This window comes from Ursus arctos, unplaced genomic scaffold (assembly GCF_023065955.2).
Source record: "Ursus arctos isolate Adak ecotype North America unplaced genomic scaffold, UrsArc2.0 scaffold_34, whole genome shotgun sequence".
Lineage (NCBI taxonomy): Eukaryota > Metazoa > Chordata > Mammalia > Carnivora > Ursidae > Ursus > Ursus arctos.
Window position 1 is genome coordinate 17,457,063 of NW_026623030.1, and position 27,415 is coordinate 17,484,477.

Below are 27,415 nucleotides of genomic sequence, written 5' to 3' on the forward strand. Positions count from 1 at the left end.
GGTCCCGCCCCCTCTCCGTTGCCAAGGCGCCGGTTACCAGGTTCGCGGGAGGCGCCGGCCGCCCGCCTCCCTCCCGGTCCGCCCTTCCAGCCGCGCGGAGTCCTTTCGCCGGTGTGGCGGGGCTTCCTGAGCCCGGGGACGGGGAAAGCAAGAGAGGCCAGGTCACACCCTGCATCCGCCAGTCGTCGTTACAAGCTAAAGTCTCACGGCCAAAGGCAATTCCAGCTACCACCAAAGTTCAAACACACAGTTCAAAGAAACAGAGAGTCTCCAGCGCTGAAAACCCCCTGAGGAAAAACAACCCCAAATGACGGGGCCAGTTTTTGAATATAGATGCCTTAGGAAAAAAGGCTCGAAATAAGCTGAGAGGTGAGTACTTCGAACTGATAAACAACTCCAAACACACATGACTCCAATCTACCTCCCAATCCATGCCCCTCACCCAACAAAATCTGGAGAAGCAACCTCCAGAAACAACCCCAGAGTGAAAACAAAAAATTAACTCCCAGTTAAGGTTAATATGTGTAACTGGAGAGGGCTAGTTACTAAGCACAGAGGACGGGGTCCCTGTGATCGGAGGATAGGAGAACCAGTATTGAAGCTGTAGTGCTGCTTTTTTTCTGTGATGAGGTGATCACGGACCACTTTTATTTTCTTCTATTTTGCTGGTCTGTATTTCCCACCAATGAGTATGTACTATGTATTACAGATTACATACTTTATCCATAATCGAGCTTTTTATTTTTATTTTTTAACATGCTGAGAAAGACAATAGGGAGAAGAGAGGAGGCTGGCCCGGGGTCAAAAGTGTTCTCATTCAGAAGCAGCTGCTCCTTGCACCTTATTACATCACTGGCACCTGCTCTAGGAACAGAGTGGAGGGACGGTGGGGCAAATAGAGGACTGCTGTTATGCTTCCCGCTAGCCCCTGCCTGGAGATCCAGAAGAAGGGGGGTCAGGTGTGGCTTGTGGTATGACAGTGGCCATCTCTAACTCTGGTTGTTCAGTTCCTGAGTCTGCCACTTGGCCACTTAGCTTTGGGCAGCTGACTTCTCTCCTTGTCCAATAATCTCTACTCCAAAGGTGCCTGCCAGGATCAAATAACACATGTAAAGCAGCCGGCACATTGCCACCTTACTCCCTCCTTCCCTTCTAGCACACTCTCCACCCACCCTGTTCTTGTTTCAGATGTTTCCTCTCAAGCAAAACCTACTCAAGAATTGGCTGGTGTGACTATGCCCGCGAGGGTTGATTTCATGTGTCAACGTGACTGGACTCTGGACACCCAGAGAGCTGGTAACATATTATTTTGGGGCTATGTCTCTGAGGGTGTTTCTGAAAGAGATTGGCATTTGAATCGGTGGACTGAGTAAAGATGGCCTCACCAGTGCGGGTGGGCATCATCCAATCCACTGAGGGCCTGAATAGAACGGAAAGGCAGAGGAAGGGTGAATTTGCTCTCTTTTTGAGCAGGGATATCCATCTCCATCTTCTCTTGCCCTCAGACACCAGCGCTCTTGATTCTCAGGCCTTTGGATTCAGACTGAATTACACCACTGGCTCTCCTGGGTCTCCAGCTTGCCGACAGCACATCGTGGGACTTCTTGGCCTCCTTAATCATGTAAGCCAACTCCTAGGATATATAAAATATAAACATGAATATAAAAATATAAAACATATAAAAATACAAAAATTATATTAATTATACATAAATGTTATTGATCTAATATATAAAATATAAATAATATATATCAATATACATATACAATGTAAAATATATTTTTAACTCTACATAATGTAAATGACATATATATAGCCATTTTGCTAAGGGGCCTTTGCATTAGAAACATGATGCCATCACCTCCTTGAGCTGGAAGACGTGAACGAGACTGGACCAAGTTCTCATAAAACTCTGTGAGCACCTGCTGTTCAGTTTGCTTGGAATGCAGAATTCTTGTGTGTGACATTATATTATATATTTACAAGGTCATGTGTTGCGTGCTTCCCCAGGGGATTTAAGCTCATTGGGAGGCAAGGCTTTGATTTATTCACCACTGCATTCCTGGTGCCTGGAACAGTGCATGGCTCAAAGGAAGCACTCAGTTAATAATTGTTCCATGAATGATAATAGCTAATACTCATTAGGTAGTTACTATGGGTCAGACACTGTCCTAAGTGCTCTGCTTTGCATTTATTTTACTCACTCGGTTGTTGCAGTAAGCCTAAGCCACTATTATTAGCCCCATTGCAGAGACATGTTGCCCAAAAGTTAAGTAGGTTTTCTGACTTGGTGTAAGGGGCACACCTGGATCTAACCAGGACAGTCTGATTCTATAGGCCAAACTCTTAAACTCTCAGCTAGTGTGGTCCCTTGACTAGCAGCAGCAGCATCCCCTGGGAACTTGTTAGAAATGTTAATTATTCTTCTCCCCACCCCAAACCCACTGAATCTGAAACTCTGGGGGTGGGCCCAGCCATCTGTGCTGTAACAGGCCCTCCAGGGGATTCTGATGCACTCAAGTTTGAGAACCGCTGCCCTATACTCCTACAGCTTCTCAGTCCTTGAGCTTGCCATGACTTCACTTTCGAAGAAAGAGAATGGGTACTCACATGCATACTCTGGAAAAGCAGAGGTGTCCATGTAATGTGTGTGTGTGTGGGGGGGGTTGTGTTTCGGTTTTTGTTATTAATTGAATTAATTGAAGGCACAGTGCTTTGGGCAAGTTAGTTAATACGTCTTTGGACCTCAGTATTGGCATTGTGAAATGGGCAGGGGTAGGGGGCTGGACTGGAGAGAGGGATGACATTAAGAGCACCTGAAGATTTTACAAAATTCCAATACCTCAAGTCCAGCCAGACCAATTAAATTTGGCCTCTGGGAGTGGGACCAAGCCCGGGCAGTTTTAAAAAGCTTCCCAGGTGACAATAGACAGCCGAAGTCCAACTAGGACCCAATTCTGCCCAATGAGATGTAAGCGGAAAAGGAGAGCGGCACCTCCGGGAAACTTTTCTCCTTCCGAACTTCGTGGATCCTTGCACCAGGTGATCTTTAGCCTCTCTCCCAGCGGAAAAATTCTGTCACCTTGAAGAGAAAGAGATAAAGACCCAAATTACAAGCTCACACGTCTCTAAGCATCCTGAGAGTTAGTACATAAATCAAGAGGGCTGGGTGGAAACTATGCCCTGCCGCTAGGGGGCGGAGTTTGCAGGTGGAAGATTTAAGCAGAGAAGAAATGTAGTAATGAAATACTGGCTGGTTCAGCATCAATCTGAAAGCTGGAGACCCCGACTTGGAAAATGGGACAAAGACAAGCCAAGGAACCGAAACCATGATCAAAATTAAGCCACAGAACAAAACCAGTAAGGAAAGTGCAGCTGCTTCCGACCTTCGGAGGCCACTGCCTCTGCTGCGCAATGGATGTCGCTTTCACCATTTTTCCTGTCAGGAAGAATTCACCACTTCTGTCCTGCACTGGATACTAACTGAAACTAGCACCCCATTAAAAGTCTGGGGAGACATTGCATATTGGCAGATCCCTGGTATAGAGCTTGAATGGCAGGAAATGACATCTGCCTCCCCCCAAGACTTGTGAATTGAGGACATCCCTGAATATAGATAGGAGAGGGGTTCCGATGCTGGCCACCAAAGGACCACAAATGTCCCCTTTGCCAGTATTCAGCCATGAGGGATGGCAGCCAAAAGTTGCCAGAACGTATGACTTTTAAAGGGAAATCAGAATTTTAGATTTTTACATGAAATTACTGTATGTTAAACATCGGCAACTAATTTTTTAAAAAAAACTGGTGGTCAGGAACAAATGTTGGATCATTTTGTGACTTTTTCTCTCTTAAGCACAGATGATCGGGCAAAAGATACAGTCATTCCTTCTTACCCTCTGCCTAGATTGTAGACATTCTGGAGGAATGAGGGTAAATCCAGCTGGTATCTCCCTGTGAATCGTGACATTGATGAGCATAGGCACAAACTTGTCTTATGTAATCAGAACCAGATGAGGAAATGCTTTACTAAAACAGTAAGTCCTAGGGATGGCAGGATCAGAGGTTACCAACAAAATTACCAACGAAAGGCGTTTGCTCTTAAAATTGAATTAGGGAAAGGGAGCCCTGGATTTTATTACTCTCAGCTTTGGAACAAACTTGGCTTTGGACACAGCACTTACTGCCTTAGTTTATTTTTAAGATTTGTTCTTATGAGAGAATGGGATGCGAGGCTATCTTTGGAAGATGCTGGCAGAAGAAAATCAAACTGGGTCTTTCTCCTGAGCATGTTTATACTGGTGAAATCATGTTTAAATGAAGAGCAAGGACTTGAAGGAGGAAAAAATCTCGAAGGGCAATTTGAAGAGTTTGTGTAGAGGAAGGGTCGTCTTCTTTGGTGACCACAGCAAAACCATTGACTGGTAAGGAATGTGAAGCCTCAGATCTTCTGGGGCACTTGCTGTGTTCCTCGACTTTCTCTTGTGGGAAGCCCCAGAATGCCCCACATCAGGGCTTAGGGAAATCCATTCATCATTCCCTAATGCGTGTTAATTGAATAACTAAGGACTGGTGGTTTTTCTATTCCTGAATCTGATGTTCTCTAAGTTTGAGATTAAAAGGGTGATTCATATGAGTTTGCTCCAGGGGCTCAAAACATTTCACATTTCTTAATTTTTCTAAATTAAATGCGGTGTGGCTCAAGGTCCTCCACTCTCTGTTCCTCAAGCCAAGGGAGTTTAGAAATTCATTCGGTGGGAGTTGCCTTCCTTCGCATCCCTGGGGTCATTCAAGGAGGCTAAGAGGTTGTGGGGAAATAGGCCAGAACATTTGAGGAGGTCTTCAGTTGTTCCTGTAGTCTGTTGGAATAGACGCTCTTTGTCATCAAGTTTGAGGTTTAGACTTCCCCGTGCCCCTCCTTTGGAATTCTGCCACCTTCTCCTCCTCACCCGCTTACTAACTCAAAGTGAGGTTCCAGAACCAATAGTATCAACACTCCTTGGGAGCTTGTTAGAAGTGCAGAATCTCTGGACCCAGTCCAGGACTCCTGAATCAGAATTGCATTTCAACAAGGTCTCCAAGCAGCTGGTGTGCAGATTTCAGCTGAGAAGCCCTAGATACCACATGATGTATCTCTCTCCCACCATCTTGCTCCTCACCGCTGTTCTGCATCTCTAGCGTGGAATTCTTCAGGGAGTAGGGCCACTGGCCTCTCACGTAACACTCCCAACCTCCTCCCTGCTAAGGGCCTAGCATTTTGATAATTCAGCTCCAAGTCCCAAAGTTCCTAGGCATCTAAGCTCCCCTGAGCCAGGCAAACCCAGTGCTCTAGGACTCTGAGACTTGATTGTTTGGGGAAAAGAAAAAACCCAAAAACCCTTAGTTTTTGTGATGAGCCTTCAGTAGAAAGCAAGTCCAGTTAATTTCTCTATCACATTATTCTGTCACACTAATAATAGGCCCTCTGGGCTGACGAACTTTTAAAAATATTTTGTCTTCTGGAGTCTTCCCTGATTCCCTCTTGTTTGAGCCCAGCATAATTGCCCTGGGCTAGAATCTCTGGGGCCATCTTGATTGAAAAAGAGGAAAAGGTGTTAATAAGGAGGAGATCGATGTGTGGTACCATTATGCTGGCTCTGTTCGGTGCCGGTGCAGCCGTGGACCACACTGCCTTTGGGTCTCTGCAACAGAATTGCAAGGCAGAAAGCAGTGGGGGTATACCTGTTGTACAATCTTTGTGCAAAACCAGGGGACCGTTTCTCTCCACTCTCTCATCATAGCAGGGACCCTGGGGGATGTAGCGAAGTGAGAAATAGACCTTAATATTGGCAAAAGACTGCAGATTCAATTCGAGGATGAATAGTAATAAGAAAATGCAAATTACTATCATTATTTACGTTGCAAGGCAGAGTTACACAACACTTTATTATACAGTAGATGCTACACAAAGAACTGCTATTTATAGACATTTTGTCCTGTTCCTCCAATCCCCCTAAACTCACTCTTTCAAACCATCTGGCCCAAGTTCAATGGCAATGTGATTAAAAAATGCATTTATTTCAAATAAATGCAATCCCAAAAAATAAAACAAGAGAGTAGTATTGAAAATTGAAGAGCCAAGGCTGCCCCAAGTCAACATGGAGAATTTTTAAACTCGAAGATATTTTAAGTGTTTCAGAGATATAGATGTTCAAAATATACTTTTAAAAATTCTTTCAACTTAAGAGAAAGTGTATTTTTTTTTTAAAGGGAGGCACCTTAGAATTCAATCTCATTCCAAACTGAAGATACTTGGTAGATGTGCAGGAAATTAAAATATCTGGCATGTTCATTAATATGAAGGTTGGACAATTGTGTCTTGAAAAAGTCTTAAAATTTAAAGGTCATTCAAAGCACAGATTTTAAAAAATTTAACAAAAGCAAATTTCCTTCTTAAAGGGGTATCTAATTAAAGTTTCCTGAATTTCATGGGAGTAAATTATTTTGTACCCTCTGCTTTAATTTTTTTCTTAAATTTTTAAGGGATATTGGACAAAAACAACATATTCAGTATGTCATATTTTGGCAAATGTCAACCAGAACTGGCTTGTTAAATATGGGTTAGCTTCAGTTTGTGCCAATTAATTAATTTAAAATGTTTTCTTAATGCTAAATTCAAATAAGTTCTTGGTTTTGATACAGCTTCTAATTTTCTTCTGTTGTTCAGGTGATTTGAAATTATAATTGAGAATAAATTTTGCAAAATTAACACATAAAAAGGCATCACTGGAAACGTTTTCCACTGCATAATTCCAAATGCCATGGAAATGGTTGGCGTATTTGGATAGTCAGGGAACTTAATTCCATACGTACATATTTCAAAATTATCCATCTGCTTAACACCAGGAAGGGTTTCAATGGTAAGATCTTGGTGTACCCGATTGTGGAGAACTTGGTGTGATAAAATTTGCAAAATCAAAATTGTGTTATTTCTTTAAAAAACAATTAGTGGGATTAGAACGTTGGTCCAAGCCTGCAATATGGTGTTATGGGAACAAGAAAACAAGATCATTTATTCATGTCTCCCTGTATTCCTCCAATGTGACCGCCAGAGAGAAGACACACATAGAGGGAATGAACTAAAGATTCCCCCCAGATCTTAAGGACTAGGTGACTTTGGCTTAAGCTTTACTGTTTTTAACCAAGCAAGACTGTCTCACTTGATATTGTAAGTGCTGAAAAAGAACAGTGACATTCAAACCCTGCCCTAAGTATATTTACATTGGGAAAATACCTTGACATCTTTAGTCCCAGCTACTATAAACTATCTCAATACTGGTACTAAGCTATAGTTGATAAACTTCTCCTTTGATTTGTATCAACTTTAAAAACAGAATGGGTGCCAGTTATTTATAAATGCGTAAATAAAGTGACCATTGTCTACAAAGATGGTTCCTGCCCATTCCTCCCATCCCTAGGGGGTGCAGGCAGTTCCTCCTCGCAAGCGCTGGAGTCTATTTCCTCACTCCTTGGAGGCTGGTCTTTGACTTGGTTTGACCAAGAGAACGTGGTGGTATGCTCTTTCAGAACTTCTAAGCCAAGGCCTGGAAATTTACACTTTAGCTAGAGGGAATACCATCTGCCATGTCAAGAAGTCCAGGAGAAAGGGGCCAAGGGAAGGGGACTCCAGGAACTCAGGTGACAGCCAGAAGGCCCCAGAGACATGAGGGAGTCCAGCCGACACCGCTAGAAAAGAGGCCCAGCTGTCCCATGCAGTCCCCAGTTGTTCAAGCCATTGCAGCGGAAGCCCTATGAGTGAGGCCATCTTGGGTCCTCCAGCCCCACACGGAGCCACCCTAGCTAACACCATGTGAAACACAGACGAGCTGTCCCTTTGAGCCCTGTCCTAGTTCCCGGCCCACAGATTCATGAGCAAAGAAAATGATTGTTATTTTAAGCCATTACATTTAGGTGTGGTCTGTTATGTAGCAGCAATAGATAACATCACAGTGACAATTTTCTAACTCCTTAAAATTGGTATTTACCAACTCTTAAAACATTCTGGAGGTTGAAAGGAAAAGACGAGTAGAATATTCATTAACCAAAGCTGTCATCACTAAGGGAATTTTTTAAAAGTCCTTTTGAAAAAGTTTTGTGGCTGCGCTTATAGCCTATCTCAGTTGCTAATATTTCTGTCATGGAGAGTGATTTATTTATAAGACAGCTAATGTGTAACCTTGAGTATAACAATGACAAAAGTAGTTTCTTCAATACCTATCTCATTTTTACTTGGTTGTTATATAAATGAGAAATTCCAAGGAAGCTATGAGTAAGGAGGAACAGCCTTACCAACTAGACCCTCTGCTAAGCACTCCTAGGCTACAAACACTGTCTGTAAAAGTACACTTGATATACTTGTATATCAGCAGAAATACACGCGTGCATGTATTCCTAGACCTAAGACCACAAGAAATTTATCTAGGCCTAAAACATGTTTTAAGCAAGTTAGAATTTTTATTCAAATTATAAATATGACTTGCAATACTAGTACTGAATTTTTAAAAACTTGGCCACCTCATGTTACCAGATTTGCCGGCGTTTTGACAATGGTATGTATGGAAACATTGCTAGCAGTTTTGTCGACCTCAGGATTTTTTTTTTAATCTGCAAAATTGGGATAGATTTTTTTTTAAGAAAAGAACATTTAAATTAGCAGGTGACATATGGATCAGATACTAGCTATATTTGGTGCCTGTTCACTAGAAAATTACATAAAAGGATAGTTAGGAAAGGAGGTGAAAAAGAACCAGTAATAGGAGCCAAATACTAAGGGAAGAAAAGTCTAGTTTATACATGAGACATTATTAGCATAAGGCATTTTGTTCTGTAATGTAACTGTTGTAAATGTAAGGAGAGAATAGGAGAAAAGTGGTAAATATACAGAAAATAACAGGAGAACAAAGTGACTTAAAAAAACACCAACCAGACTCATGCACACAGACTGAGGGAAAGATCTATAAACTGGTCTACTGGGTTTCCATTTTGGGGCATTATTTTGGACTAGAAAATGTAAAAGCTTTCCCCCAATTAATGGTTATCTAGATAATGCTGGATAAAATATAACACCACCAGAAAACAGGAATAATCTTTAAGAGTCAGAAAAACAGATGGTGAAAACCAAATTGGTAAGGATTGTCTGCAGGGAGCAGGGGAGGGGTTTCAGTTGTAAAAATCCCCAAGGACAGGGTACAAAACTTTGGGGATAGGGAACTGTGGTCTCCACACAAAGGCCCTCAAAGAGCTACACCCTTAGGGAAAAGTGTGGAGGGACTAGAAAAATTCATCCAGCCAACATAGAGAGAGGAAGCTTATTTCTTTTATTCCACACTCTGAGTGGGAAAGAAATGCCCCCTTAGAATTTGTCACAATAAGACTATACTCATATAGGTTCAGAGTTCAAATTTACTCTTGGGGAACCCACAAGCCAAGAAATGAGCTAAACAAACTCCAGAAGTCAGACCTTCAGTCTAGACGTACTGGAGTCCCACAAATAAAGATCTCTGTGTCCAAAATCACAAAACACACAAGGAAACAATCCTCCATGAGCAAGAGTCAACAGAAGCAACAAACAAGATCAGATCCCAAAGGCTTCAGATAGCTGGTTTATTAAAGACCCATTTACAATAAATTGGTCCACAATGATTAAAGCCACAAATAAATTAATAAACACAAGAACAACTCTTAAAATACAGTACTTTTGAAAAAGAAACTGGGATGTCTTCATCTTGGTAAGCGATTTTTCTCTTTATCATTGTCAGTGGAACCAAATATTCAACATGAGAATGCACCTACGCATTGTATATTAACCAGAAGCAGTAAAATTTCCCCATGAGTCATTCATTATCGCTCGTTTAGCAAACATTTATCAACACCTGCAATGTGCCACCAAGTGTGCTGTGCCTGGAGTGGGGGCGTGGGAGGGGGGCGTTCAGCAGGTGAAAAAGACAGACGCCCCCAGTGGGGCAGAGAGAATTGCAGGCAAAACAGACATGAAAATAATTTCTAGCATGATGCATGTACCCAGGATGAAGGAAAGAAAGAAAGATGCAGGCTGAAAGGGGCCTAGGAAAGCCCTAAGGAAGTGATGCTTCAGCAGAGACTCGAAGAACGATTAGAATTTACCCTGATGGAGGAAGTAGAGAAAGCTGTCCAGGCAGAGAAGAGAGGATATTGGACAGCCTGCATTCAAGACAGGCTGGGGCATTTGAGAGCCTGCATGAAGACCACTAAGGCGGAGTGAAGGAAGCCAGGGGGGCCTGGGATGTATGTGTAGGGCCACCATGGGAGGCTGACTAGCTCTAGGGGCCAGATTCTGAAAATCCTTGTCTGCTAGGCCAACCGGTGCAGATCTGGATTTATCCTGCAGGCGCTGGGGAAATTTTGGAGAGAAGACACCATCAAATTTAGGCTTTGGAAAGACCATTCTGGGGACGAGGCGCCAGATGGTTTAGTAAAAGGTGGACCTGTCACTCCTCAAAGTTGTTGTAATCACAACAAGAGGAAGTTCTTATCCTGCAAGTTTTGGGGGAAAACACTTGAAGCTATTTTGATGAATATCAATAGGGGAACGAAACATTTAAGAGGAAGCAAGCTTGGAAATGCATCCTACTGTACATTCCTAAGTGGAAAGACAAGCGTAAGAATAATATATAGAACACGCTTCCATTTAAAAAAAATGGAAACAAAACCTAAAATCACCCCTACATACGTGTGTGTGCACAGTAAATATATATATTAATCTGAAAAAAAAAAAGCCCCAAAGAACTTCCAGCCTCCTCTTCTTGTTCTTCAGATTTCTGTTGTAGATAATTGTCCAAAGCAATAACAATGCCGCGGTTTTCGAATTCATCACTGATTGTCTAAAGGAGTGGAAATGGAGGGAAATTAAAAATTACTCCAAGGTCAAAGTCGTGACTCCCTCACTGGAAAGTGAGCTCCCTGGAAATGAGCCACATGTTTTATTCATCTTTGAATTTCTCCAGTGCCTGGCACATAAATGCCCAATAAAAGTTTATTGGATGTGAGAATAAGAATATGGGAATTTGGGAATCCCCTAATGGTTGTGTGGAAACTGGCAAGAGATGACATTCTGGGGAGTTCAATCCAACAAATATTCATCGAGCCTTTGTCGTGTGCCACCCTGGGCTGGCATGTAGGGTGAGGGGAGGTTGTTGTGTTTAGCAGCTTAAAGACCTAGCCTTAGCGACAAGCAAAGGAGGGTTAGAAAGACATGGTCAAGGGTACCAGCTTTGGAGACAGGCAGACCAGGGTTTAAATCAGTGTTCTTCCATTTACCAGTGGTTTGACCAAAGGCAAATAGCTTAACCTCTTTGGGCCTCCACTTCCTCATCCGCAAAATAAAGATTATAATAACAGTGCCTACCTCAGAACTGTTGAGAGAAATAAGTGAGATATTCATGTTGAGCATTTGGCACAATACTTGAGCCAGACAAAGCTCTGGATTCACATGAGATATTATTGTAGACAAATGTAGGGATCAAATAGTGTATCTGGTTGGTGCTGCTCTTACCAGCTACTCTAGAATATCTCTTTGGTAACTTTGGTAGGCAGAATAACGGTCCCCAAAGATGTCCACATCCTAATCCCTGGAACCTGTGCCTATGGTACATCACATAGCAAAAGGGACTTTGCAGATGGGATTAGGTTAAGGATCTTGAGATGCAGGGATTATCCTAGATTATCCTGGTGGGCCCTGTGTCATCCCAAGAGTCCTTATAAGTGAAAGAGGGAGGTATGGGAGTCAGCGAAAGGTGTGACAGTGGAAGCTGAGGTTGGAGTAAGGTGTTGCTGGCTGGGGGTCATGAGCCAAGAATTGTGAAGAGTCTTTAGAAGATAGGAAGGGCAAAGCAGTGGATTCTCCCCTAGAGCCAACACCTTGACTTTAACCCAACGAGATGACTTTGGACTCCTGACCTCCAGAATTGTAGGATGATAAATTTGTGTTGTTTTGAGCCACAGTGTTAGTGCTCATTTGTTACAGCAGCCGTAGGAGACTCAGACTGTAATGACGGACAAGGAGATGGGCCGCCCAGACCCTATTCAAGGCAAGGCGTGCTCTCCCGTTGCTGGGAGTACAGTCAAGAGATGGGCTCTGCTGTCAGCTCCTTTGGCTTCAAGCCTCAGCTGTGGAGAGCTGCTCATCCAAGGTCATGTCCTTTCTGGGGTAGTTCATACCAAGTGACTGAGGGAGGCAGGCGTGGGATGGGGCTGCAGGAACCTGTTACTTCGGCCCAACTCCAACAACTCCGATGGGCAATCATCGCTGCAGAGCCTTCTGTGCTTTTGGCGGAGGCTTTGTTGGGCGCGCATCAGAGCCAGGCTTTTCTCTCTGCCCAATTCTGCTTTGTTTAGGAAAAAACCAGTTCTCCCTCCTGTGTTTCTCCTTTACTCTCACAGGACTACCACACTCACAACACTTCTGACACCAGATACGTGTTTTCCCTGGGGGGTTTTCCCTGCACCAAGCAATTCTGCAACACCAGGCGGGTGTCCTACAATTCAACTCAGTTCTGACACTGTCTGTCTGCAGATAGCAACAGATGCCACAAGTTCCAAGCTCAGGCCCACGAGACCGTCCACTCAACTCCCCACTTCAGATGCTTGTTGCAAGTCCAGCTCATCATCTGTACTTCTGACTGATTGGCTATAAATCAGGTTCCCACAACCCCCTCTTCAGGTTCAGTTAATTGGCCAGAGCGTCTCACAGAACTCAGGAAAACAGTTACTTACATTTATCAGCTTATGAAAGGACATGATAAAGGATACAGATGAACAAGCCAGATGAGAGACACAGGGTAAGGTCTGGGAGTGTCCTGAGTGCAGGAGCTTCTGTCCTTGAGGAGTTGGGGCATGCCACTCCCCCACTATGTGGACGTGTTCTCCAGCCCGGAGGCTCTCCAAACCCCAGAGGGTTGGGATTTTATGGAAGCTTCCTCATGCAGCATGATCATTATTCACTTCATTTCCAGCCCCTCTGCACTCTCTAGAGAATAGGGGGTGGGACAGAAAATTCCAAGCTTCTAATCCTGGCTTGGTCTTTCTAGTGACCAGCTCCCTTCCAAGAGCCCATCTAGGAGAGCAGACAGAGTCACCTCTTTAGATCAAAAAATGTTCCAAGAGCTCTTATCTTTTTTAGGAAATCAGGATTTTTAGGAAATTTCCTTGGTTAAGAAATCACAAGGGTTTCAGGAGCCCCATGTCAGGAGCTGGGGGAGAGACTAGCATGGATATTTTCTATTATCTCACATGCTTCCTCTTGCTTCTTTTCACAGACGTTGAGTGCTAACTCTTGTACTGCAAACTCTGTTTCAGTATTCTTCTTCCAGAAAAATCAACCTGTAGCACAAACCCATCTGTGAGTGAAGGACAGTGCCTTTGAGATTATAAACCACTATTTAACTGTCTGGGTTTTTAAAAACTTTTAAATTTCTTTAAAAATAGAGAATACTAGGGGCACCTGGGTGGCTCACATGGTTAAGCATCTGGACTCTAAGTTTTGGTTCAGGTTGTGATCTCATGGGTTGTGGGTTCAGGCCCCATGTCAGACTCTATGCTCGCAGGGAGTCTGCTTGAAGATTTTCTCCCTCTGCCTCTCACCCACCCCTCACACCCTCTCTCCCTCTCTCAAATAAATAAATCTTAAAAATAAATAGATAAATAAATAAATAAAAATAGAGAATACTAGTATTTTATCCATAATCCTTTCACCAATGCATTTCAAGTACTCTTCTGTCCCTTTCTTAAAAATAAAATAAAATAGAAATAAAAGTAAAAATCTTATTCAGACCTGGGGATCACATATTCTGCTTATTTTTTAAAAATTTTTTAAAGCTTTGTTTATACTGTTATTTTGTTTATAATGTTTTTTTTAACTTTGTTTATCAATAGGAAAGCCAAGTCTAATTGCCTTTGTAATTTTATGTGTGCAGAAAGCAATTTGCCTTGTTTAGGTGTGAGCCAAGTTAAGCTGAGGAGTATAGACCTCACAGGAGAGTATAAAGGTGGTCTTCTCTCTTCAGACAAAGAGAAAAGAGGGTACAAAATTCATCCTTTGGAGAGCTCACCTCTGTTCATATGCATGGTTATTTTATGATATGATTCAAGACATTTGAGTTTTATTTAATAAACCATTGTGGAATTTCCAATTAAAACCAACATATTGGGAGACACCTTTATTTTCTCTTCCTCCCAAAATCTGGCTGAAAGACTATAAAGGAATGAGAATGTACTAACTCACAAGGATGAAGAGAATGGGAAGAGAGACAATAGTGGATAAGAGATTTCGACAAATACTGGGAGACAAAAGATTGTTGGAGGGATTTCCAGTTAACCATGAAAGACTAAATATTCTACATTTGTTTTTGCCTCTTCCAAAAACCTCACTAAAACAACACTAAGGTGGAGCACCTGGCTGGCTCAGTCCATACAGCAGGTAGCTCTTGATCTTGGAGTCATGAGTTCAAGCCCCACACTGGGCATAGAGTCTGACAAAAAATGTTGAGGCTCTTGGTTGGCTCCATCAGTAGAGCATGCAACTCTTGATTTTGGGGCTGTAAATTCAAGCCCCATGTTGGGTGTAGAGATTACTTTAAAAAATCTTTAAAAAAAACATTAAGGAATAAAAAAAATGTATCTATTAGATATTAATGTGCCACACCTGAGGGGAAAGCAGTCATCAGCTTTCCTTTTTTTTTCTTTTAAAGATTTTATTTATTTATTTGACGGAGAGAGAGCGCAAAAGGGAACACAAGCAGGGGGAGTGGGAGAAGGAGAAGCAGGCTTCCCACTGAGCAGGGAGCCTGATGCGGGGCTCGATCCCAGGACCCTGGGATCATGACCTGAGCTGGAGGCAGACCCTTAACGACTGAGCTACCCAGATGCCCCAAGTCACTACTTCCCAATCTAGAATTCTATACCCAGCCAAACTATCACTGGAGAGTAACATTAGAACAAAGATATTTTCAGTCATGCAGGAACTTAAAAAAAATAGCTCCCACTTACCCTCTTTCAATAAGATTTTGGAAATGTACTCCAACAAAATGTGAGTAAAATAAGAAAGGGCGAGACAAGACTTGAAGGAAGAGGAGATTCAAAATGGGCAATAGACAAAGGAAATTCAGAGGACAATGGCAAAGAGATGATTCAAAATGACAGCTGTGCAGTAGGCCCTAGAGAACAACTTGCCCTGGTTGAAGCAAGAAAACAGACTCTTGGATGAAATCCCCAGAAAAACATGAAACTGACTCTTTGAATGTAGAAAACATTGTTCATAGACCTATAGCAGAGATATTGGAGCCCTTGAAAATTACTTAGAAACAATACTTAGAAAACCAGAGAAATTAAAACCAAGTCAATTATTATTTTTTTGTTTTTTATTATGTTATGTTAGTCACCATACAGTACATCATTAGTTTTTGATGTAGTGTTCCATGATTCATTGTTTGCATATAACACCCAGCACTCCATGCAATACGTGCCCTCCTTAATGCCCATCACCGGCCTATCCCAATCCCCCACCTCCCTCCCCTCTGAAACCCTCGGTTTGTTTCCCAGAGTCCACAGTCTCTTGTGGTTCATTCCCCCTTCTGTTTACCCCCCCTTCATTCTTCCCTTCCTTCTCCTACCGATCTTCCTGCTATTTCTTATGTTCCACAAATGAGTGAAACAATATGATAATTGTCTTTTTCTGCTTGACTCATTTCACTTAGCATAATCTCCTGCAGTTCCGTCCATGTTGCTGCAAATGTTGGGTAATCGTTCTTATTAAAACCAAGTCAACTATTAACTCTAGGAAAAAGCAAAGGTTTTACAAGAAGGGAAGTATGGTCATAGTGCTGCAACTTGATTTGGTAGAAAACAAAATTTGTATGGTCATAATATAAACATTTCCACTCCCAAATTGCTGTGTAATGATGTTGAAGAGATAGGAGGAGGGTAAGTAAGGAGTGGTGTTAGTGTGGGAGAAATGAGCCAATAGACATTCTAAAATTGATAAATTAAGAAAGTGTAGTATAGTGACTAACATAACATAATAAAAAATTATTATAAAAAAATAAAATAAATAAAATTTAAAAAGAACAACAACAAAAAAAGTGTAGTATAAGTTTCTTATTTAGAAGGACGGTAATAAGTACCAGGGAAAAAAGTATAAGGTTCGAGGGTGTTTGCCTCTGGGGAATAGGACATGACAGTGAGATAGGGGAAGGGTAGGATAAAGGGGTCTTTTAAATTATGTGCATTTCAACTATAATCTTTAGAATAAATCATTAAATACTTTGAAGATGGTAATCTATACTGTATTTGACTATAATAAGTAAATGGTATTTTGAAATTTAAAACATGAATTAAAAAGTTAAAATTTGCTTTGGTGCACTTTTAGGAATAGTTAGAATCTTCTCACGAAATTGAAGCCTTGACAGAGTGTTCTCAGCATAGTGGTCAAGCACATAGACTTTGGAGTCCAACAAACTGCTTTTTAGCTTTCACTTTGCCATGTGTTGTGTGGTCTTGGATAAATTGCGTAACTTCTTGAACCTTGCTTTTTCTTGCCTATGCAGAGGGGTTATCAATAATACCTATGTCACAGGAATGATTTCAGAATACGTGAGATAAAAATAACAACAATAACAACTAAGGGACTGTGCACTTTGTACATATTATCCTATTGAATCTTCTTAATCTGTCAGTTTCATGAAGAGCAGACTTACCACAATGCCTAATTGTTTAATTATTAATTCTTTAACAAACATTATTAATTATTTAACAAACATTAACAAACAGTAGTATTTTGATGGGAATAAAGGTGAATAGGAGAAACGATGAGGAAAAAAAAAAAGACAAGCTCAGTAACATTCTGCTTATTTTGAGACCAGATTGGTGATATTCTATGTCCCCCTATTACACATAGTTTTGAACATGAAATAAGAAGAAAAAAGTTGCCAGGGCTCAAAGTTCTGTTTAAAAGTGACACTTTTTGGCTTAGCTCTGCATTCTTTTTTTTAAAAATTGTGGTAGGGGTGCCTGACTGACTCAGTTTGTAGAGCATGTGACTCCTGATTTCAGGGTTCATGAGTTTGAGCCCCACATTGGGCATGGAAATTACTTTACAAATAAATACATAAAATAAAATAAAATAAAATAAAATAAAATAAAATAAAATAAAATAAAATAAAATAAAATAGTGGTAAAATATACTTAACATAAGATTTACCATTTTAACCACGTTTCATTCTGTGGAATTAAGCACATTCACATTGTTGTGCAGCCGTCAGCACCATCCGTCTCCCAAACTTTTCATCTTCCTAGTTTGAACTCTGTCCCCATTAAACACAAACTCCCTATTGCCCCCTCCCCCAGCTCTGGGCAACCACAATTCTACTTTCTGGCTCTATAAATTTGACTATGCTGGGTATCTCATGGAAGTGGTATTTGTCCTTTCGTGTCTGACTGAGTTCAGTAAACTTAGCGTCAGGTTTTCAAGGGTCATCCATCTCTCGGTACGTCATTCTTTTTCATGACCGAATCATACTCCATTGCACGTATAGACCACATTTTGTTATTCATCCGTCAATGAACACTTGGGTTGTTTCCCCTCTTGGCTGTTATGAATAATGTTACTATGAGCATGCAGGTGCAGAGATCTGTTGAAGTCCTTGCTTTCAGTTCTTTTGGGTATATAACCGAGAGTGGGATTGTTGGATCATACAGTAATTCTACCTTTAATTTTTTGAGGAGCCACCATACTGTTTTCTGCAATGATGCACAAGGGTTCTCACTTCTCCACATCCTCACTAATACTTGGGAGTTCGCACATACAATCCTGTGCCCATGAAGAAGAGATTCTGTTGCATAGATTTTTGTAAAAAATACTTTATTTATTTATTTGAGAGAGACAGATAGTGAGAGGGAGCACAAGCGGGAAGGAGGAGGAGAGGCAGACTCCCCGCTGAGCAGGGAGCCCAATGCGGGGCTCAATCCCAGGACCCTGGGATCATGACCTGAGCCGAAGGCAGATGCTTAATGACTGAGCCACCCAGGTGCCTCTGTTGCATAGATTTTTAGAAATTGAATTGCTAGGTCAAAGGGTATATGCCCCCCAGAAGAGTTGTACTACCATTTACACTACCACTCTTAGGGTATGAAAGTGCTTATCTGCTATATTCTCACCAATCTTAGATAATCTTGCACTCTTTAATATTTGCAATGCTGACAGACCAAAAATACCTCATTGTGTGAATTTGTATTTTTCTTTTTTAAAAAAATTTACCCATGTATTTGAGAGAGAGAGAGCATGAGTGAGCATGAGTGGTGGTGGGGAGTTTGGCAGAGGGAGAGGGAGAAGCAGACTTCCTGCTGAGCAGGGAGCCCTATGCAGGGCTTGATCCCAGGACCTGAGATCATGACCTGAGCTGAAGGCAGCTGCTTAACTGACTGAGCCGCCCAGGCGCCTCTGTATTTTTCTGATTACTATTAGAGTATCTTTTTGCATTTTTATTGGCTACCCATGTAATTTTGCTGTTTTAATCAGTTCTCTATTGGTGGATGTTTGGCTTGGTTATCAGCCCGCTGCATATGTGGAATGGCCAAACAAGGTGAAGATGGGAAGGTGTGAGAAATGCGTGCAAAGACAATAAACTGGCTACAGAGACATTCAAAATGATAGTCTTGAGTCATCAAGTTTCACTGTATTTAGGAAATAGAATAGGATTCTACAAAGAGTTCTATCAAAAATGGTTAAAAATATGAAGTCTTGGTAATTTTTAAAAGCTACCATTTATTGAACATCATCTTCTGTGCTAAGGCTTTTCAAACATCATTTGATTTCATCTTGGCTTGAACAAGTATGTCATTGTATGTTGTAGAACAGAAGGTTTCTGGAGACTTGCCCAAGGTCACAAACCACCGGGAGTGGGTAGTTGTATCCTAATCGAGATCTGTGACACCCTCCCCCTTTGAGAGGGACATCTGAGGGAGGTCCTGGAGACTCATGGACTGCAGTACCGTGCTTACTGGTGTCTTGAGTAGCCCAAGCCATTGTTTTTGTTTTTGTTTTTGTTCCTATTCTTGCAAATCCAGAGTCAGTAGACTTCAGGTGAAGGCTTTATGGCAGCCCTGCACCAAGTGTGCTGTGACTCACTAGGAAATGACTTTAGGTGGTGCTTAAACACAATGTTCAATGGCACTGAATCACCTAGCGAGGAAGTTACTCTCCTTTGAGTCCCTCTCAATCATGTCATCAAGGAGAAAGTCTCAGTCGGTGCTACCAAGTCTGGAACACCTCTCTGGTGCTTGCTGAGTTTTTTCTATTTAAGAAATGCTATGGCAAAAAAAAAAAAAAAAAAAAAAGAAATGCTATGGCAGATTCAGAGTTTCAGCAGGTAACGGTGTCTAGGTAAAATTTAATAACATTATTTTAAAAAAATATTTACTCTTACAGTTATCATCTAGTTATGGCAAGATGTCTGTTTTTCATTTGCACTAAATGAAATAAATTTCCCTTTTAAAATGAATTTGCTTTTGTAAAAATAGGGAGTCACGTAACAGAAAATTGGAAGCATACGCTGTTACCAATTGTCAAATAACTGGACAAAATTGTGAATAAAAGTAACGAATGACGTTTGAGAGACACTGCTTTCCTGGATTCCCAGCAGGCTCTGGGCTCCACGGGTATCACTCTTTGTTAATTCTAATCATACTTTCCTGACTCAAGGGTACATTATATTACATGAGATGCTTGTTAAGAATTCAGATGCCCAGGCCTTGAACCCCAGAGAGCCTCAGTAGGTCTGAGACGGGACCTGGGCTTTGCAATTTTGATTAAGCAACCCAAGTGGTCCTGACGTGAACTCGTCAGCACATGACACTTTAAGAAATTCTGAACTGGATCTTTCCATTTTAAACCAATATCGATTTTTTTGAAAAAAAGATTTATTTGTTTATTTTAGGGGGGCAGAGGAGGAGAGAGAGAGTCCTGAAGCAGACTCCCTACTGAGTGCAGAGCCCCGTGTGGGGCTCAATCCCAGGACCCTGAGATCATGACCTGAGCAGGAACCAAGAGACCCCCCGCTTAAACCACTGAGCTACCCAGGCGCCCCACACTATCGGTTTTTTGGAAATAGATGGGGAAGAATGCTGCGTGCCTGTAAGTCTGGCACGACACATAGCCGTGCTTCTGCCTTTTTGTGACTACAGTGGGTTGGGTTTCAGGCGGTGTTCTAGGCACTTCACACACGTTGAGTCATTTCACCCTCAGCACAGTCCAAGGAAGCAGAAACTATTATTACCTTCATTTTACAGGTGGGGAAACCTGGACACAGAGAGGTGAAATCACTAGCCTAAGGTCACAGGGCCGGGAGGTGACAGAGCTGGGATTTGAACCTGACCATCAGATCATGCTCAGAGCCAACATTCTTGCCCACAGTGGTCAGCTCCCTCCCCTGCACCTGCCTCTATGTGTGATGATGAAGGTCTATCACCCCCTCCAATTCTGTTATCCTATCAGGAAATCAGACTCTTTGCTTTTGATCAGAAACCAATTGATCATTGAATTAAATGAATACATGAATACAGACTAAGTCAACATCCCTGGTCTGAGGACAACTAACCTTACAGCTCAGTTGAAACCGTGGACTAGGCCTTGTCTTTCAAAACGAAAAGCCAACATTTGTACTTTCTATGATGAAAATAAGAAGCGTTCTTAATTTACCAGGTGGACTAAACCAGTACTGATTATCTGATTCTGTGCACAGAAGCCCAAGACAGGGGAAAACCTGTGATCTGTCCCACTCAGCATTTCTCATTTTTTCCCCGTTTCTTCAAAGAAAAGGAAAGTCTAAAAATCACAGAGGAGACTTCTAAAGGACCATCGGTTCCAGTGTTCAGAGCCAAATACCAAACTAGGCTAAATAAACTCACGGTCTGTACCTTCTAGAAGGCAATCAAATTGTGGAGGGTTTGAGGCTCGTCCAGGACAACGTGGGCAATTTCAGTCATTTACCACACGCTTTTCTTTTTTCTTTTTCTTTTCCTTCCCCTCCCTGGCCCCCAGGTCACAGATGGGTGCTGGAAGCCGAGCCAACACTGTGCCACGAGATGCAGACAGCTGTGGTGGGTGCGAGCTGGAAGGGCAGCTGTGGGCTTCCTCTCCGACCTGGGCGCAGCAGACTGCAGGAACGGTGCAGGCCAGGGTAGGTAGCACGCTTTGAGTATGTCCAGACTAGGGAACAGGTTTTGTTTCTCCTGCCAGCGGCTGCTTTTTTGTCCCGTTGGGAGAGCTTGGTGATGGAGCTCACAAGCAGGAGCACATGGAAAATGCAGGGCCAGGATGTCAGCAATTGCATCCCGGTTGCACTCTGGAAAGGGGTGATCACTTTGAACAATGCACACGCGTTCACATGACAAACCATTAAGACTCCAGCCTGGGTAAAGAGCATGTGTTCTTTACCAGATTGCTGCCTCAGTCTATAGCACACTATATATAGGCTAGAGCCCTTCACGCCAATTAAACAAAGGCAGGGTTAACTTTCAGGTTTTTATGAGGTGCTTTCGATGCTGTTTTTGAAAATGAAGCCACAGAGTCCCCTAAAAAAAAAATAGATTATTTATTCCTATTTTTTTTGTCTTTGTCAAGATAACTGCTGAGCAGCTGAAGGTAGCATATGGTTGTAGGGGTAGCTATCGAGAACAACAAAAGATATTTAAAGTAAAAACTGTAAAGATTCTCAACATGTGTGTAGTAGCTCTGTGACACCTGAGGCCAGAAGAGGGGCAATTCTCTAAAAGGAAGATGTAAAGCGGTAGTTGTCAACTTGGGCTCCACATCAGAATTACCCCAGGGAGCTTTTAAAAATCCCGATGCCTGGGTCACACCCCAGACCAAATAAATCAGAATCTCTGGGGGGTAGGACCTAGGCACCAACACTTAAAAAAAAAAAAAGTTTCCCAGGTGATTCCCATGTGCAGCTAAGGTTCCGAATCATTGCTTGAAGGGGAAATTTCCTTACCCTTTTGAAAGTCGTGTAACACTTTTGGGGAAATAGAATCCACTGACATCTCATTTCTGGAGGAATGAAAATGGAAATCACCATATCGATTGCCTGATTTCCATATTTTAGTATCTGCCCCTCTTCTAATTGTTCTGTGCAAGTATTGGAAATCCTGCACTTTAGTGCCCATGGGGACCAAGCAGGTGGAGCAGATGAGGGTCCCAGGGGAAGGCTGGGGCAACAGAGACTGGAGGGGCGCCGAGGGTCTCAGCCCCAAAGTTGAGTAGCCTTTCCACCCTCCTCCTGATGCTTCCAGGGGCAGATGCAGCTCAAGTGGGGCCAGGGTTTTGGATTTTTCCAAATAAATTGCTCATCAGAATTTTTGTATGTAAAAGATCCCATTTTGGAAATGTTAGCCACAAATTAAAGAATTTTTAAAAAAAATTTTCCATGCAGCCAAGTGAAACTCTTCTGCAAGCCAAATTTGACCTTGCCGGCTACCTTTTAGATCACCTGATTTACACACCTTTTGGGAAGCAGGGATGATGATTCTTCTTCTTATTATTATTTATTGTGGTATAAAATACACTTGCCATAAAATTTACTATTTTAACCATTTTAAAGTGTTCAATTCAGTGGCATTAAGTACGTTCATGGTGTTGTGCACCCATTACCTCTATCTAGCTCTAGAACTCTTTCATGACCCCAAACAGAAAACCCATACCTATTAATCCCCTCCCTCAGCCCCCTTGCATCCACCAATCTGTTTTCTGTCTCTATGGATTTGCCTATTCTGGGGTTTCTTATCGATGGAATCCTACAGGCTGTGGCCTTTTGTGTCTGGCTTCTTTCCCTTTGCATTGTGTTTTCAAGTTCATCCCCATTGTAGCATGCCTCAGTGCTTTCTTCCTATTTACGGCTGAATACAATTCCATTGTATGGATATGCCACACATTGTTTATCCACTCATTAGATGATGGGTAGTTGGGTGGTTTCCACCTTTTGGCTTTTGTGAATAGTGCTGCTGTGAACATTTGTGGGCATGTTTTGTTTCAACAGAGGGATCATCCTTACATAACAGATGCCCCCATAGCACTAACCCCAACTCTGAGCACACTCAGAGGTGCTCACGAGGCGGGGACTTAACTATAGGGGAACCAAATTGTCCCGGTTTTAGCATGGAAGGCCCCACATCCGTAAACCAGTGGAGGGAGGTTGGCAATGGTCTCATCCACCAGCAAAAGCCTTCTCAAGGCAAGGCCAATGGTTTTGGTATTTCGAACGTGATTTTAAAGAATCATTGTGACAAGTCTATGTTTCATGCAGTTGTCTGTAATCGCCACTGATTTCAGGACGCTGTGCTTTGGCCCAAGTCAGTTCCTCGATGTCGCCTGGAGGATTCCCATTCCTTCTTTAGTCTCAGCATCAGAATCATGTTCTCACCAGAGTCTTCCCAGAGCCCCTGCCCTTGCACAGTGGTAAAGGACTCCTCTCCTTTATTCCTAGAGCATAGTGTAGTTACAGGATATATTTGCATGGGTCTCCCCCATTAGACCATGACTCCCTCAAAGATGGTGGAATACTGCTGATGTTTGGTCTGCCCAACATCCATCCCCTCTTCTGACAATAGCATTCCCCTTTTCCTTTGGGGGAAACAGCCGTCCCCTAATCTCAGACAACACGGTTTGGGGAGAGTAGATACCGGTTCCCTGCAACCAGACCTGGCCCGTTTGCACATTCCATCCCCTTGGTTGGCACAACCAGCTCAGGAATGGGTCGCCTGAACCAGGTTAGTGCACAATCAATCCTGCAACTTATGCTGGAGCTAGTGGGAACTAAGTTAGAACTAAGGAGGAAGGAACTCTACTTCTGATAGAGTTGCTAAGCTCTCTGCGGCCATCTTTGCCACCACGTGGGGACAAGCCACCTCAAAGTAAAGCCACCACGGAAGAAAAGAGAACTGAGGGGCAGGGAGAGAAAGGGATGATGCCAGGCAGCAGTGAGTTTCCTCCCTTTAACTTCCTGGTTATATGAATCACTTTTTTGCTTAAACTGGCTCGTTTTGGGTTTTCATCTCTTCCATCTAAAAGAAAACTGAAGAATGCACTGTCTTTTATTAATATTTAAATCCCATACTATCGCCTTGTTCTGGCACATTATAGGCACTCAAGAAATGTGTGAGTCAATGCAGACTTTCCTAGGTATACCGTCGCTATGTTTTTTCAGTAATGAAATGATATCAATGCAAGACGAGTCAAGAGGGGAGGATGTGGAAAAGTTGGAGCCCTCCCATGTTGCTGGTGGGAATGCTAAATGGTGCAAACAGCTATAGAAAATAGTTTGGCAGTTTCTCAAAAGTTAAACCAAATTATCATATGACCCATGATTCCTGCTCCTGGATACACAGGCATACGTTGTTTTATTGCACTGCCCTTTATTGAGCTTTGCAGATGCTATGTTTTTTTCTAAATTGAAGGTCTGTGGCAACTGCGCATCGAGCAATTCTATGGGCGCCGTTTTTCCAACAACATTTGCTCACTTTGTGTCTCTGTGTCACATTTGGGTAATTCTTGCAATATTTCAAACTTCATTATTATTATTATATTTATTATGGTGATCTGTGATCAGTGATTACACCTTGCTGAAGGCTCAGATAATACCCAGCATTTTTGTTTTAGCAATGAAGTATTTTTTAAAAGATTTATTTGTTTGAGAGAGAGAGGGGGCACATATATATGTGCACAAGTCGGGGAAGGGGCAGAGAGAGAGAATCTTTTTTTTTTTTTTTTTATTTATTTATTTATTTATTTTTTTTAAATGATTTTTTATTATATTATGTTAGTCACCATACAGTACATCCCCGGTTTCCGATGTAAGGCTCGATGATTCATTAGTTGTGTATAACACCCAGTGCACCATGCAATACGTGCCCTCCTTACTACCCATCACCGATCTATCCCATTCCCCCACCCCCCTCCCCTCTGAAGTCCTCAGTTTGTTTCTCATAGTCCATAGTCTCTCATGTTTCATTCCCCCTTCTGATTACCCCCCTTTCTTTATCCCTTTCTTCCCCTACCGATCATCCTAGTTCTTATGTTCCATAGATGAGAGAAATCATATGATAGTTGTATTTCTCTGCTTGACTTATTTCACTTAGCATTATCTCCTCCAGTGCTGTCCATGTTGTAGCAAATGTTGAGAACTCGTTCTTTCTGATAGCTGAGTAATATTCCATTGTATATATGGACCACAACTTCTTAATCCAGTCATCTGTTGAAGGGCATCTCGGCTCCTTCCACGATTTAGCTATTGTGGACATTGCTGCTATGAACATTGGGGTGCATATGGCCCTTCTCTTCACTACGTCTGTATCTTTGGGGTAAATACCCAGTAGTGCAATGGCTGGATCATAGGGTAGCTCAATTTTTAACTTTTTAAGGGACCTCCACACTGTTTTCCAGAGTGGCTGTACCAACTTGCATTCCCACCAACAATGTAGGAGGGATCCCCTTTCTCCACATCCTCTCCAACAATTGTTGTTTCTTGCCTTGTCTATTTTTGCCATTCTAACTGGCGTAAGGTGGTATCTCAGTGTGGTTTTGATTTGAATTTCCTTGATGGAGAGAGAGAGAATCTTTAAGCAGACTCCCCGCTGAGCACGGATCTCGATGTGGGCTTAATCACACGATAAGATCATGACCTTAGCCAAAACCAAGAGTCAAAGTGCTTAACCAACTGAGCCACTCAGGTGCCCCAGGAATAAAGTATTTCTTAATGAAGGTATATACATTGCTTTTTTTAGACGTAATGCTATTACACACTTAATACACTGCAGTCTCATGTAAACGTAACTTTTATATGCACTGGGAAACCAAAAAATTCGTATGACCTGCTTTATTGCAATATTTGCAATATTTATTGTAGTGGTCTGGAACCAAATCCATCTCCAAGGGATGATTGTATGCCACAAAGAACGCATGACAGGTGTTGAGACAACTTGTACACAAATGTTCATAGCAGCACTATTCACAGTAGGATGAACAGGTAATCAATGCAGTCTATGCATACAATGGACTATTATGCAGCCGTAAAAAGGAATGAAGCACCGATCCATGCTACAAGGATGAACCTCAAACACATTACGCCAAGTGAAAGAAGCCAGACACAGAAGGGCTGATATAAGATTCCACTTATACGGGATTTCCAGAAGATGTAAGTCCATAGAGACAAAAAGTAGATTAGTGGTCGCCAGTGGCCAGGAGAAGGTGGGAATGTGGAATGACTGCTAAATGTGTATGGGACTTTCCACTGGGTGATGGAAACATTCTGGAGCTATAGAGCAGTGATGGTTGCACAGTGCCGAGTGTAATAAATGTTACCAGTGGTAAATTTTAAGTTATGTATATTCGACTGCAATAAAAACAAAACAAAAGAATCCGGAACTTCATCAGGGCTGCTGCAGTTGGATGCCATGCGGCTTGTTTCCTTCGTCAAGTGCCCAGACTGGGAGGGAGGCATGGCCTCAATCCAGGCTGTGTTCTGCCCCACAAGATGCTTTCTTCTGATTCACCATTTAGGCGAATGTAGAGCTTCACAGACAAGATGGCGTAAGACATAAGCAAGTTTGGTCAACGGCCTCACTTGACTGCAATTTTCAAAGATGCTCCTTCACTGTGCTCTGAGTAGTTGGCCCATGCCACAGTATACATCCTCTCCCATCCTGAGGGTGCTATCTCAGAAAAATTCACAGTGCATTGTTGAGTGCTTAATTTGTGAAGCTAGCATAAATCACTGGACTAAATTGTCCATTACCACGAGCTCAAGTTATCTTTCCATCAAGAGAGTGATCTGGCTGCTTTGCTTGCACTGGAAAATTAAGAGACAAAGAGGCAAAAGGCCAAAAGGAGAAGAACTCTAGAAAAAGTCTGTTTTCTGATGTTGGAAAGACTGCACAAGGTTAAATACAGGAGCATTCTGCCTGTACTCATCAAAGGTATTTTTTTTAAAAAAGCCATTTATGTTCTGGGGATCAATGAGTTAGAACAGAACAATAATAGTCCTCTCAAAGCTATGGAAGATTTGGTTGTATCCTAGGGGCTGGCATTCTGAAATTGTCCTCCCTTCCCCCATGAATCAGTAGGAAAAAGGAAAAAAGAAAAAAAAAAAAGAAATGCCCTGGGAAAGCAGTATGTCGAGCCCTTCAAGGAGAAGTCAATGTTAATTTTGTTCAGTTCCAGGGGCATTGGTCACCCCGCTACTTCTTAATGTGCCATTTTCCAATTTGGGTCCCAATTCACAATGCAACTTAGAAAATATTGGGGACAGCTTATCGCTAATATAACAAATGTGGAATGAGGCTTTTCCTGTTGACCCAG

The 27,415-nt window shown here is 42.2% G+C and overlaps 1 long non-coding RNA gene across 2 annotated transcripts; it reads left to right on the plus strand.

Annotated features, from left to right (window-relative positions):
* Positions 1 to 6: 6 nt before the first annotated feature.
* On the plus strand, positions 7 to 22,658 carry LOC113267019 (uncharacterized). Of its 2 annotated transcripts, XR_007190576.2 has the most exons (5): positions 7 to 369; positions 1,189 to 1,296; positions 1,506 to 1,621; positions 21,104 to 21,242; positions 22,497 to 22,658. It is a non-coding gene; the product is annotated as an uncharacterized LOC113267019 (long non-coding RNA). The 2 variants fall into 2 exon arrangements; XR_003320572.4 differs by having other exon boundaries at positions 8 to 369; positions 21,104 to 22,658.
* The last annotated feature ends 4,757 nt before the right edge of the window (positions 22,659 to 27,415 follow it).